Consider the following 13,557-nt stretch of genomic DNA (forward strand, 5'->3'; position numbering starts at 1 on the left):
GGTTAGGTTTAGGGGACGGGGACGGTTTAGGGTCCAGGTGAGGGTACGACAACTGTTTAGGGGGAGCGTACGTGTGAGGGCGCGGGTTATTGTGAGCGTACGGGTTAGGATTAGGGGACGGGTGAGGGGAAGGCTTCGGGGAAGGGTTAGGGTTAGGGTTCGGGCTAGGGTTAGGGTTAGGGGACAGGGACGGTTTAGGGTCCAGGTGAGGGTACGACAACGGTTTAGGGGGAGCGTACGTGTGAGGGCGCGGGTTAGTGTGAGCGTTGGTTATGATTAGGGGACGGGTGAGGGGAAGGCTTCGGGGAAGTGTTAGGGTTAGGGTTCGGGCTAGGGTTAGGGTTAGGGGAGGGGGACGGTTTAGGGTCCAGGTGAGGGTCCGACAACGGTTTAGGGGGAGCGTACGTGTGAGGGCGCGGGTTAGTGTTAGGGTACGTGTTAGGATTAGGGGACGGATGAGGGGAATGCTTCGGGGAAGCGTTAGGGTTAGGGTTCGGGCTAGGGTTAGGGTTAGGGGACGGGGACGGTTTAGGGTCCAGGTGAGGGTAGGACAACGGTTTAGGGGGAGCGTACGTGTGAGTGCGCGGGTTAGTGTGAGTGTACGGTTTAGGATTAGGGGACGGGTGAGGGGAAGGCTTCGGGGAAGCGTTAGTGTTAGGGTTCGGGCTAGGGTTAGGGTTAGGGGACGGGGACGCTTTAGGGTCCAGGTGAGGGTACGACAATGGTTTAGGCGGAGCGTACGTGTGAGGGCGCGGGTTAGAGTGAGCGTACGGGTTAGGATTAGGGGACGGGTGAGGGGAGGGCTTCGGGGAAGGGTTAGGGTTTCGGTGCAGGCTAGGGTTAGGGTTAGGGGACGGGGACGGTTTAGGGTCCAGGTGAGGGTACGACAACGGTTTAGGGGGAGCGTACGTGTGAGGGCGCGGGTTAGTGTGAGCGTACGGGTTAGGATTAGGGGACGGGTGAGGGGAAGGCTTCGGGGAAGGGTTAGGGTTAGGGTTCGGGCTGGGGTTAGGGTTAGGGGACGGGGACGGTTTAGGGTCCAGGTGAGGGTACGACAACGGTTTAGGGGGAGCGTACGTGTGAGGGCGCGGGTTAGTGTGAGCGTACGGGTTAGGATTAGGGGACGGGTGAGGGGAAGGCTTCGGGGAAGGGTTAGGGTTAGGGTTCGGGCTAGGGTTAGGGTTAGGGGACGGGGACGGTTTAGGGTCCAGGTGAGGGTACGACAACGGTTTAGGGGGAGCGTACGTGTGAGGGCGCGGGTTAGTGTGAGCGTATGGGTTAGGATTAGGGGACGGGTGAGGGGAAGGCTTCGGGGAAGCGTTAGTGTTAGGGTTCGGGCTAGGGTTAGGGTTAGGGGACGGGGACGGTTTAGGGTCCAGGTGAGGGTACGACAATGGTTTAGGCGGAGCGTACGTGTGAGGGCGCGGGTTAGAGTGAGAGTACGGGTTAGGATTAGGGGACGGGTGAGGGGAAGGCTTCGGGGAAGTGTTAGGGTTAGGGTTCGGGCTAGGGTTAGGGTTAGGGGACAGGGACGTTTTAGGGAACAGGTGAGGGTACGACAACGGTTTAGGGGGAGCGTACGTGTGAGGGCGCGGGTTAGTGTGAGCGTACGGGTTAGGATTAGGGGACGGGTGAGGGGAAGGCTTCGGGGAAGGGTTAGGGTTAGGGTTCGGGCTAGGGTTAGGGTTAGGGGACGGGGACGGTTTAGGGTCCAGGTGAGGGTACAACAACGGATTAGGGGGAGCGTACGTGTGAGGGCGCGGGTTAGTGTGAGCGTACGGGTGAGGATTAGGGGACGGGTGAGGGGAAGGCTTCGGGGAAGGGTTAGGGTTAGGGTTCGGGCTAGGATTAGGGTTAGGGGACGGGGACGGTTTAGGGTCCAGGTGAGGGTACGACAACGGTTTAGGGGGAGCGTACGTGTGAGGGCGCGGGTTAGTTTGAGCGTACGGGTGAGGATTAGGGGACGGTTGAGGGGAAGGCTTCGGGGAAGGGTTAGGGTTAGGGTTCGGGCTAGGGTTAGGGTTAGAGGACGGGGATGGTTTAGGGTCCAGGTGAGGGTACGACAACGGTTTAGTGGGAGCGGACGTGTGAGGGCGCGGGTTAGTGGGAGCGTACGGGTTAGGATTAGGGGACGGGTGAGGGGAAGTCTTCGGGGAAGGGTTAGGGTTAGGGTTCGGGCTAGGGTTAGGGTTAGGGGACGGGGACGGTTTAGGGTCCAGGTGAGGGTACGACAATGGTTTAGGCGGAGCGTACGTGTGAGGGCGCGGGTTAGTGTGAGCGTACGGGTTAGGATTAGGAGACGGGTGAGGGGAAGGCTTCGGGGAAGGGTTAGGGTTAGGGTTCGGGCTAGGGTTAGGGTTAGGGGACGGGGACGGTTTAGGGTCCAGCTGAGGGTAGGACAACGGTTTAGGGGGAGCGTACGTGTGAGGGCGTGGGTTAGTGTGAGCGTACGGGTTAGGATTAGGGGACGGGTGAGGGGAAGGCTTCGGGGAAGGGTTAGGGTTAGGGTTCCGGCTAGGGTTAGGGTTAGGGGACGGGGACGGTTTAGGGTCCAGGTGAGGGTACGACAACGGTTTAGGGGGAGCATACGTGTGAGGGCGCGGGTTAGTGTGAGCGTACGGGTTAGGATTAGGGGACGGGTGAGGGGAAGGCTTCGGGGAAGGGTTAGGGTTAGGGTTCGGGCTAGGGTTAGGGTTAGGGGACGGGGACGGTTTAGGGTCCAGGTGAGGGTACGACAACGGTTTAGGGGGAGCGTATGTGTGAGGGGGCGGGTTAGTGTGAGCGTACGGGTTAGGATTAGGGGACGGGTGAGGGGAAGGCTTCGGGGAAGGGTTAGGGTTAGGGTTCGGGCTAGGGTTAGGGTTAGGGGACGGGGACGGTTTAGGGTCCAGGTGAGGGTACGACAACGGTTTAGGGGGAGCGTACGTGTGAGGAAGCGGGTTAGTGTGAGCGTACGGGTTAGGATTAGGGGACGGGTGAGGGGAAGGCTTCGGGGAAGTGTTAGGGTTAGGGTTCGGGCTAGTGTTAGGGTTAGGGGACGGGGACGGTTTAGGGTCCAGGTGAGGGTCCGACAACGGTTTAGGGGGAGCGTACGTATGAGGGCGCGGGTTAGTGTGAGCGTACGGGTTAGGATTAGGGGACGGGTGAGGGGAAGGCTTCGGGGAAGGGTTAGGGTTAGGGTTCGGGCTAGGGTTAGGGTTAGGGGACGGGGACGGTTTAGGGTCCAGGTGAGGGTACGACAACGGTTTAGGGGGAGCGTACGTGTGAGGGCGCGGGTTAGTGTGAGCGTACGGGTTAGGATTAGGGGACGGGTGAGGGGAAGGCTTCGGGGAAGTGTTGGGTTAGGGTTCGGGCTAGGGTTAGGGTTAGGGGACGGGGACGGTTTAGGGTCCAGGTGAGGGTACGACAACGGTTTAGGGGGAGCATACGTGTGAGGGCACGGGTTAGTGTGAGCGTACGGGTTAGGATTAGGGGAAGGGTGAGAGGAAGGCTTCGGGGAAGGGTTAGGGTTAGGGTTCGGGCTAGGGTTAGGGTTAGGGGACGGGGACGGTTTAGGGTCCAGGTGAGGGTACGACAACGGTTTAGGCGGAGCGTACGTGTGAGGGCGCGGGTTAGTGTGAGCGTACGTGTTAGGATTAGGGGACGTGTGAGGGGAAGGCTTCGGGGAAGGGTTAGGGTTAGGGTTCGGGCTAGGGTTAGGGTTCGGGGACGGGGACGGTTTAGGGTCCAGGTGAGGGTCCGACAACGGTTTAGGGGGAGCGTACGTGTGAGGGCGCGGGTTAGTGTGAGCGTACGGGTTAGGATTAGGGGACGGGTGAGGGGAAGGCTTCGGGGAAGGGTTGGGTTAGGGTTCGGGCTAGGGTTAGGGTTAGGGGACGGGGACGGTTTAGGGTCCAGGTGAGGGTACGACAACGGTTTAGGGGGAGCATACGTGTGAGGGCACGGGTTAGTGTGAGCGTACGGGTTAGGATTAGGGGAAGGGTGAGAGGAAGGCTTCGGGGAAGGGTTAGGGTTAGGGTTCGGGCTAGGGTTAGGGTTAGGGGACGGGGACGGTTTAGGGTCCAGGTGAGGGTACGACAACGGTTTAGGCGGAGCGTACGTGTGAGGGCGCGGGTTAGTGTGAGCGTACGTGTTAGGATTAGGGGACGTGTGAGGGGAAGGCTTCGGGGAAGGGTTAGGGTTAGGGTTCGGGCTAGGGTTAGGGTTAGGGGACAGGGATGGTTTAGGGTCCAGGTGAGGGTCTGACAACGGTTTAGGGGGAGCGTACGTGTGAGGGCGCGGGTTAGTGTGAGCGTACGGGTTAGGATTAGGGGACGGTTGAGGGGAAGGCTTCGGGGAAGGGTTAGGGTTAGGGTTCGGGCTAGGGTTAGGGTTAGGGGACGGGGACGGTTTAGGGTCCAGGTGAGGGTCCGACAACGGTTTAGGGGGAGCGTACGTGTGAGGGCGCGGGTTAGTGTGAGCGTACGGGTTAGGATTAGGGGACGGGTGAGGGGAAGGCTTTGGGGAAGGGTTAGGGTTAGGGTTCGGGCTAGGGTTAGGGTTAGGCGATGGGGACGGTTTAGGGTCCAGGTGAGGGTACGACAACGGTTTAGGGGGAGCGGACGTGTGAGGGCGCGGGTTAGTGTGAGCGTACGGGTTAGGATTAGGGGACGGGTGAGGGGAAGGCTTCGGGGAAGGGTTAGGGTTAGGGTTCGGGCTAGGGTTAGGGTTAGGGGACGGGGACGGTTTAGGGTCCAGGTGAGGGTCCGACAACGGTTTAGGGGGAGCGTACGTGTGAGGGCGCGGGTTAGTGTGAGCGTACGGGTTAGGATTAGGGGACGGGTGAGTGGAAGGCTTCGGGGAAGGGTTAGGGTTAGGGTTTGGGCTAGGGTTAGGGTTAAGGGACGGGGACGGTTTAGGGTCCAGGTGAGGGTCCGACAACGGTTTAGGGGGAGCGTACGTGTGAGGGCGCGGGTTAGTGTGAGCGTACGGGTTAGGATTAGGGGACGGGTGAGGGGAAGGCTTCGGGGAAGGGTTAGGGTTAGGGTTCGGGCTAGGGTTAGGGTTAGGGGACGGGGACGGTTTAGGGTCCAGGTGAGGGTACGATAACGGTTTAGGGGGAGCGTACGTGTGAGGAAGCGGGTTAGTGTGAGCGTACGGGTTAGGATTAGGGGACGGGTGAGGGGAAGGCTTCGGGGAAGGGTTAGGGTTAGGGTTCGGGCTAGGGTTAGGGTTAGGGTTAGGGGACGGTTTAGGGTCCAGGTGAGGGTCCGACAACGGTTTAGGGGGAGCGTACGTATGAGGGCGCGGGTTAGTGTGAGCGTACGGGTTAGGATTAGGGGACGGGTGAGGGGAAGGCTTCGGGGAATGGTTAGGGTTAGGGTTCGGGCTAGGGTTAGGGTTCGGGGACGGGGACGGTTTAGGGTCCAGGTGAGGGTACGACAACGGTTTAGGGGGAGCGTACGTGTGAGGGCGCGGGTTAGTGTGAGCGTACGGGTTAGGATTAGGGGACGGGTGAGGGGAAGGCTTCGGGGAAGGGTTAGGGTTAGGGTTCGGGCTAGGGTTAGGGTTAGGGGACGGGCACGGTTTAGGGTCCAGGTGAGGGTACGACAACGGTTTAGGGGGAGCATACGTGTGAGGGCACGGGTTAGTGTGAGCGTACGGGTTAGGATTAGGGGAAGGGTGAGAGGAAGGCTTCGGGGAAGGGTTAGGGTTAGGGTTCGGGCTAGGGTTAGGGTTAGGGGACGGGGACGGTTTAGGGTCCAGGTGAGGGTACGACAACAGTTTAGGCGGAGCGTACGTGTGAGGGCGCGGGTTAGTGTGAGCGTACGTGTTAGGATTAGGGGACGTGTGAGGGGAAGGCTTCGGGGAAGGGTTAGGGTTAGGGTTCGGGCTAGGGTTAGGGTTAGGGGACGGGGACGGTTTAGGGTCCAGGTGAGGGTACGACAACGGTTTAGGGGGAGCGTACGTGTGAGGGCGCGGGTTAGTGTGAGCGTACGGGTTAGGATAAGGGGACGGGTGAGGGGAAGGCTTCGGGGAAGGGTTAGGGTTAGGGTTCGGGCTAGGGTTAGGTTTAGGGGACGTGGACGGTTTAGGGTCCAGGTGAGGGTACGACAACGGTTTAGGGGGAGCGTACGTGTGAGGGCGCGGGTTAGTGTGAGCGTACGGGTTAGGATTAGGGGACGGGTGAGGGGAAGGCTTCGGGGAAGGGTTAGGGTTAGGGTTCGGGCTAGGGTTAGGGTTAGGGGACGGGGACGGTTTAGGGTCCAGGTGAGGGTACGACAACGGTTTAGGGGTCGCGTATGTGTGAGGGCGCGGGTTAGTGTGAGCGTACGGGTTAGGATTAGGGGACGGGTGAGGGGAAGGCTTCGGGGAAGGGTTAGGGTTAGGGTTTGGGCTAGGGTTAGGGTTAGGGGACGGGGACGGTTTAGGGTCCAGGTGAGGGTCCGACAACGGTTTAGGGGGAGCGTACGTGTGAGGGCGCGGGTTAGTGTGAGCGTACGGGTTAGGATTAGGGGACGGGTGAGGGGAAGGCTTCGGGGAAGGGTTAGGGTTAGGGTTCGGGCTAGGGTTAGGGTTAGGGGACGGGGACGGTTTAGGGTCCAGGTGAGGGTCCGACAACGGTTAAGTGGGAGCGTACGTGTGAGGGCGCGGGTTAGTGTGAGCGTACGGGTTAGGATTAGGGGACGGGTGATGGGAAGGCTTCGGGGAAGGGTTAGGGTTAGGGTTCGGGCTAGGGTTAGGGTTAGGGGACGGGGACGGTTTAGGGTCCAGGTGAGGGTACGACAACGGTTTAGGGGGAGCGTACGTGTGAGGGCGCGGGTTAGTGTGAGCGTACGGGTTAGGATTAGGGGACGGGTGAGGGGAAGGCTTCGGGGAAGGGTTAGGGTTAGGGTTCGGGCTAGGGTTAGGGTTAGGGGACGGGGACGGTTTAGGGTCCAGGTGAGGGTCCGACAACGGTTTAGGGGGAGCGTACGTGTGAGGGCGCGGGTTAGTGTGAGCGTACGGGTTAGGATTAGGGGACGGGTGAGGGGAAGGCTTCGGGGAAGGGTTAGGGTTAGGGTTCGGGCTAGGGTTAGGGTTAGGGGACGGGGACGGTTTAGGGTCCAGGTGAGGGTACGAGAACGGTTTAGGGGGAGCGTACGTATGAGGGCGCGGGTTAGTGTGAGCGTACGGGTTAGGATTAGGGGACGGGTGAGGGGAAGGCTTCGGGGAATGGTTAGGGTTAGGGTTCGGGCTAGGGTTAGGGTTAGGGGACGGGGACGGTTTAGGGTCCAGGTGAGGGTACGACAACGGTTTAGGGGGAGCGTACGGGTGAGGGCACGGGTTAGTGTGAGCGTACGTGTTAGGATTAGGGGACGGGTGAGGGGAAGGCTTCGGGGAAGGGTTAGGGTTAGGGTTCGGGCTAGGGTTAGGGTTAGGGGACAGGGACGGTTTAGGGTCCAGGTGAGGGCACGACAACGGTTTAGGGGGAGCATACGTGTGAGGGCACGGGTTAGTGTGAGCGTACGGGTTAGGATTAGGGGAAGGGTGAGAGGAAGGCTTCGGGGAAGGGTTAGGGTTAGGGTTCGGGCTAGGGTTAGGGTTAGGGGACGGGGACGGTTTAGGGTCCAGGTGAGGGTACGACAACGGTTTAGGCGGAGCGTACGTGTGAGGGCGCGGGTTTGTGTGAGCGTACGTGTTAGGATTAGGGGACGGGTGAGGGGAAGGCTTCGCGGAAGGGTTAGGGTTAGGGTTCGGGCTAGGGTTAGTGTTAGGGGACGGGGACGGTTTAGGGTCCAGGTGAGGGTACGACAACGGTTTAGGGGGAGTGTACGTGTGAGGGCGTGGGTTAGTGTGAGCGTACGGGTTAGGATTAGGGGACGGGTGAGGGGAAGGCTTCGGGGAAGGTTTAGGGTTAGGGTTCGGGCTAGGGTTAGGGTTAGGGGACGGGGACGGTTTAGGGTCCAGGTGAGGGTACGACAACGGTTTAGGGGGAGCGTACGTGTGAGGGCGCGGGTTAGTGTGAGCGTACGGGTTAGGATTAGGGGACGGGTGAGGGGAAGGCTTCGGGGAAGGGTTAGGGTTAGGGTTCGGGCTAGGGTTAGGGTTAGGGGACGGGGACGGTTTAGGGTCCAGGTCAGGGTCCGACAACGGTTTAGGGGGAGCGTACGTGTGAGGGCGCGGGTTAGTGTGAGCGTACGGGTTAGGATTAGGGGACGGGAGAGGGGAAGGCTTCGGGGAAGGGTTAGGGTTAGGGTTCGGGCTAGGGTTAGGGTTAGGGGACGGGGACGGTTTAGGGTCCAGGTGAGGGTACGACAACGGTTTAGGGGGAGCGTACGTGTGAGCGCGCAGGTTAGTGTGAGCGTACGGGTTAGGATTAGGGGACGGGTGAGGGGAAGGCTTCAGGGAAGGGTTAGGGTTAGGGTTCGGGCTAGGGTTAGGGTTAGGGGACGGGTACGGTTTAGGGTCCAGGTGAGGGTACGACAACGGTTTAGGGGGAGCGTACGTGTGAGGGCACCGGTTAGTGTGAGCGTACGGGTTAGGATTAGGAGACGGGTGAGGGGAAGGCTTCGGGGAAGGGTTAGGGTTAGGGTTCGGGCTAGGGTTAGGGTTAGGGTACGGGGACGGTTTAGGGTCCAGGTGAGGGTACGACAACGGTTTAGGGGGAAAGTACGTGTGAGGGCGTGGGTTAGTGTGAGCGTACGGGTTAGGATTAGGGGACGGGTGAGGGGAAGGCTTCGGGGAAGGTTTAGGGTTAGGGTTCGGGCTAGGGTTAGGGTTAGGGGACGGGGACGGTTTAGGGTCCAGGTGAGGGTATGACAACGGTTTAGGGGGAGCGTACGTGTGAGGGCGCGGGTTAGTGTGAGCGTACGGGTTAGGATTAGGGGACGGGTGAGGGGAAGGCTTCGGGGAAGGGTTAGGGTTAGGGTTCGGGCTAGGGTTAGGGTTAGGGGACGGGGACGGTTTAGGGTCCAGGTGAGGGTACGACAACGTTTTAGTGGGAGCGTACGTGTGAGGGCGCGGGTTAGTGTGAGCGTACGGGTTAGGATTAGGGGACGGGTGAGGGGAAGGCTTCGGGGAAGGGTTAGGGTTAGGGTTCGGGCTAGGGTTAGGGTTAGGGGACGGGGACGGTTTAGGGTCCAGGTGAGTGTACGACAACGGTTTAGGGGGAGCGTACGTGTGAGGGCGCGGGTTAGTGTGAGCGTACGGGTTAGGATTAGGGGACGGGTGAGGGGAAGGCCTCGGGGAAGGGTTAGGGTTAGGGTTCGGGCTAGGGTTAGGGTTAGGGGACGGGGACGGTTTAGGGTCCAGGTGAGGGTACGACAACGGTTTAGGGGGAGCGTACGTGTGAGGGCGCGGGTTAGTGTGAGCGTACGGGTTAGGATTAGGGGACGGGTGAGGGGAAGGCTTCGGGGAAGGGTTAGGGTTAGGATTCGGGCTAGGGTTAGGGTTAGGGGACGGGGACGGTTTAGGGTCCAGGTGAGGGTACGACAACGGTTTAGGCGGAGCGTACGTGTGAGGGCGCGGGTTTGTGTGAGCGTACGTGTTAGGATTAGGGGACGGGTGAGGGGAAGGCTTCGCGGAAGGGTTAGGGTTAGGGTTCGGGCTAGGGTTAGGGTTAGGGGACGGGGACGGTTTAGGGTCCAGGTGAGGGTACGACAACGGTTTAGGGGGAGTGTACGTGTGAGGGCGTGGGTTAGTGTGAGCGTACGGGTTAGGATTAGGGGACGGGTGAGGGGAAGGCTTCGGGGAAGGTTTAGGGTTAGGCTTCGGGCTAGGGTTAGGGTTAGGGGACGGGGATGGTTTAGGGTCCAGGTGAGGGTACGACAACGGTTTAGGGGGAGCGTACGTGTGAGGGCGCGGGTTAGTGTGAGCGTACGGGTTAGGATTAGGGGACGGGTGAGGGGAAGGCTTCGGGGAAGGGTTAGGGTTAGGGTTCGGGCTAGGGTTAGGGTTAGGGGACGGGGACGGTTTAGGGTCCAGGTCAGGGTCCGACAACGGTTTAGGGGGAGCGTACGTGTGAGGGCGCGGGTTAGTGTGAGCGTACGAGTTAGGATTAGGGGACGGGAGAGGGGAAGGCTTCGGGGAAGGGTTAGGGTTAGGGTTCGGGCTAGGGTTAGGGTTAGGGGACGGGGACGGTTTAGGGTCCAGGTGAGGGTACGACAACGGTTTAGGGGGAGCGTACGTGTGAGGGCGTGGGTTAGTGTGAGCGTACGGGTTAGGATTAGGGGACGGGTGAGGGGAAGGCTTCGGGGAAGGTTTAGGGTTAGGGTTCGGGCTAGGGTTAGGGTTAGGGGACGGGGACGGTTTAGGGTCCAGGTGAGGGTATGACAACGGTTTAGGGGGAGCGTACGTGTGAGGGCGCGGGTTAGTGTGAGCGTACGGGTTAGGATTAGGGGACGGGTGAGGGGAAGGCTTCGGGGAAGGGTTAGGGTTAGGGTTCGGGCTAGGGTTAGGGTTAGGGGACGGGGACGGTTTAGGGTCCAGGTGAGGGTACGACAACGTTTTAGTGGGAGCGTACGTGTGAGGGCGCGGGTTAGTGTGAGCGTACGGGTTAGGATTAGGGGACGGGTGAGGGGAAGGCTTCGGGGAAGGGTTAGGGTTAGGGTTCGGGCTAGGGTTAGGGTTAGGGGACGGGGACGGTTTAGGGTCCAGGTGAGTGTACGACAACGGTTTAGGGGGAGCGTACGTGTGAGGGCGCGGGTTAGTGTGAGCGTACGGGTTAGGATTAGGGGACGGGTGAGGGGAAGGCTTCGGGGAAGGGTTAGGGTTAGGGTTCGGGCTAGGGTTAGGGTTAGGGGACGGGGACGGTTTAGGGTCCAGGTGAGGGTCCGACAACGGTTTAGGGGGAGCGTACGTGTGAGGGCGCGGGTTAGTGTGAGCGTACGGGTTAGGATTAGGGGACGGGTGAGGGGAAGGCTTCGGGGAAGGGTTAGGGTTAGGGTTTGGGCTAGGGTTAGGGTTAGGGGACGGGGACGGTTTAGGGTCCAGGTGAGGGTACGACAACGGTTTAGGGGGAGCGTACGTATGAGGGCGCGGGTTAGTGTGAGCGTACGGGTTAGGATTAGGGGACGGGTGAGGGGAAGGCTTCGGGGAACGGTTAGGGTTAGGGTTCGGGCTAGGGTTAGGGTTAGGGGACGGGGACGGTTTAGGGTCCAGGTGAGGGTACGACAACGGTTTAGGGGGAGCGTACGTGTGAGGGCGCGGGTTAGTGTGAGCGTACGGGTTAGGATTAGGGGACGGGTGAGGGGAAGGCTTCGGGGAAGGGTTAGGGTTAGGGTTCGGGCTAGGGTTAGGGTTAGGGGACGGGGACGGTTTAGGGTCCAGGTGAGGGTACGACAACAGTTTAGGGGGAGCATACGTGTGAGGGCACGGGTTAGTGTGAGCGTACGGGTTAGGATTAGGGGAAGGGTGAGAGGAAGGCTTCGGGGAAGGGTTAGGGTTAGGGTTCGGGCTAGGGTTAGGGTTAGGGGACGGGGACGGTTTAGGGTCCAGGTGAGGGTACGACAACGGTTTAGGCGGAGCGTACGTGTGAGGGCGCGGGTTTGTGTGAGCGTACGTGTTAGGATTATGGGACGGGTGAGGGGAAGGCTTCGCGGAAGGGTTAGGGTTAGGGTTCGGGCTAGGGTTAGGGTTAGGGGACGGGGACGGTTTAGGGTCCAGGTGAGGGTACGACAACGGTTTAGGGGGAGTGTACGAGTGAGGGCGTGGGTTAGTGTGAGCGTACGTGTTAGGATTAGGGGACGGGTGAGGGGAAGGCTTCGGGGAAGGGTTAGGGTTAGGGTTCGGGCTAGGGTTAGGGTTAGGGGACGGGGACGGTTTAGGGTCCAGGTGAGGGTACGACAACGGTTTAGGGGGTACATACGTGTGAGGGCGCGGGTTAGTGTGAGCGTACGGGTTAGGATTAGGGGACGGGTGAGGGGAAGGCTTCGGGGAAGGGTTAGGGTTAGGGTTCGGGCTAGGGTTAGGGTTAGGGGACGGGGACGGTTTAGGGTCCAGGTGAGGGTACGACAACGGTTTAGGGGGAGCGTACGTGTGAGGGCGCGGGTTAGTGTGAGCGTACGGGTTAGGATTAGGGGACGGGTGAGGGGAAGGCTTCGGGGAAGGTTTAGGGTTAGGGTTCGGGCTAGGGTTAGGGTTAGGGGACGGGGACGGTTTAGGGTCCAGGTCAGGGTCCGACAATGGTTTAGGGGGAGCGTACGTGTGAGGGCGCGGGTTAGTGTGAGCGTACGAGTTAGGATTAGGGGACGGGTGAGGGGAAGGCTTCGGGGAAGGGTTAGGGTTAGGGTTCGGGCTAGGGTTAGGGTTAGGGGACGGGGACGGTTTAGGGTCCAGGTGAGGGTCCGACAACGGTTTAGGGGGAGCGTACGTGTGAGGGCGCGGGTTAGTGTGAGCGTACGGGTTAGGATTAGGGGACGGGTGAGGGGAAGGCTTCGGGGAAGGGTTAGGGTTAGGGTTCGGGCTAGGGTTAGGGTTAAGGGACGGGGACGGTTTAGGGTCCAGGTGAGGGCACGACAACGGTTTAGGCGGAGCGTTCGTGTGAGGGCGCGGGTTAGTGTGAGCGTACGTGTTAGGATTAGGGGACGGGTGAGGGGAAAGCTTCGGGGAAGTGTTAGGGTTAGGGTTCGGGCTCGGGTTAGGGTTAGGGGACGGGGACGGTTTAGGGTCCAGGTGAGGGTACAACAACGGTTTAGGGGGAGCGTACGTGTGAGGGCGCGGGTTAGTGTGAGCGTACGGGTTAGGATTAGGGGACGGGTGAGGGGAAGGCTTCGGGGAAGGGTTAGGGTTAGGGTTCGGGCTAGGTTAAGGGTTAGGGGACGGGGACGGTTTAGGGTCCAGGTGAGGGTACGACAATGGTTTAGGGGGAGCGTACGTGTGAGGGCGCGGGTTAGTGTGAGCGTACGGGTTAGGATTAGGGGACGGGTGAGGGGAAGGCTTCGGGGAAGGGTTAGGGTTAGGGTTCGGGCTAGGGTTAGGGTTAGGGGACGGGGACGGTTTAGGGTCCAGGTGAGGGTATGACAACGGTTTAGTGGGAGCGTACGTGTGAGGGCGTGGGTTAGTGTGAGCGTACGGGTTAGGATTAGGGGACGGGTGAGGGGAAGGCTTCGGGGAAGGGTTAGGGTTAGGGTTCGGGCTAGGGTTAGGGTTAGGGGACGGGGACGGTTTAGGGTCCAGGTGAGGGTACGACAACGGTTTAGGGGGAGCGTACGTGTGAGGGCGCGGGTTAGTGTGAGCGTACGGGTTAGGATTAGGGGACGGGTGAGAGGAAGGCTTCGGGGAAGGGTTAGGGTTAGGGTTCGGGCTAGGGTTAGAGTTAGGGGACGGGGACGGTTTAGGGTCCAGGTGAGGGTACGACAACGGTTTAGGGGGAGCGTACGTGTGAGGGCGCGGGTTAGTGTGAGCGTACGGGTTAGGATTAGGGGACGGGTGAGGGGAAGGCTTCGGGGAAGGGTTAGGGTTAGGGTTCGGGCTAGGGTTAGGGTTAGGGGACGGGGACGGTTTAGGGTCCAGGTGAGGGTCCGACAACGGTTTAGGGGGAGCGTACGTGTGAGGGCGCGGGTTAGTGTGAGCGTACGGGTTAGGATTAGGGGACGG

This window comes from Leucopleurus acutus (genome assembly GCF_964270905.1).
Source record: "Leucopleurus acutus genome assembly, chromosome: 20".
Lineage (NCBI taxonomy): Eukaryota > Metazoa > Chordata > Mammalia > Artiodactyla > Delphinidae > Leucopleurus > Leucopleurus acutus.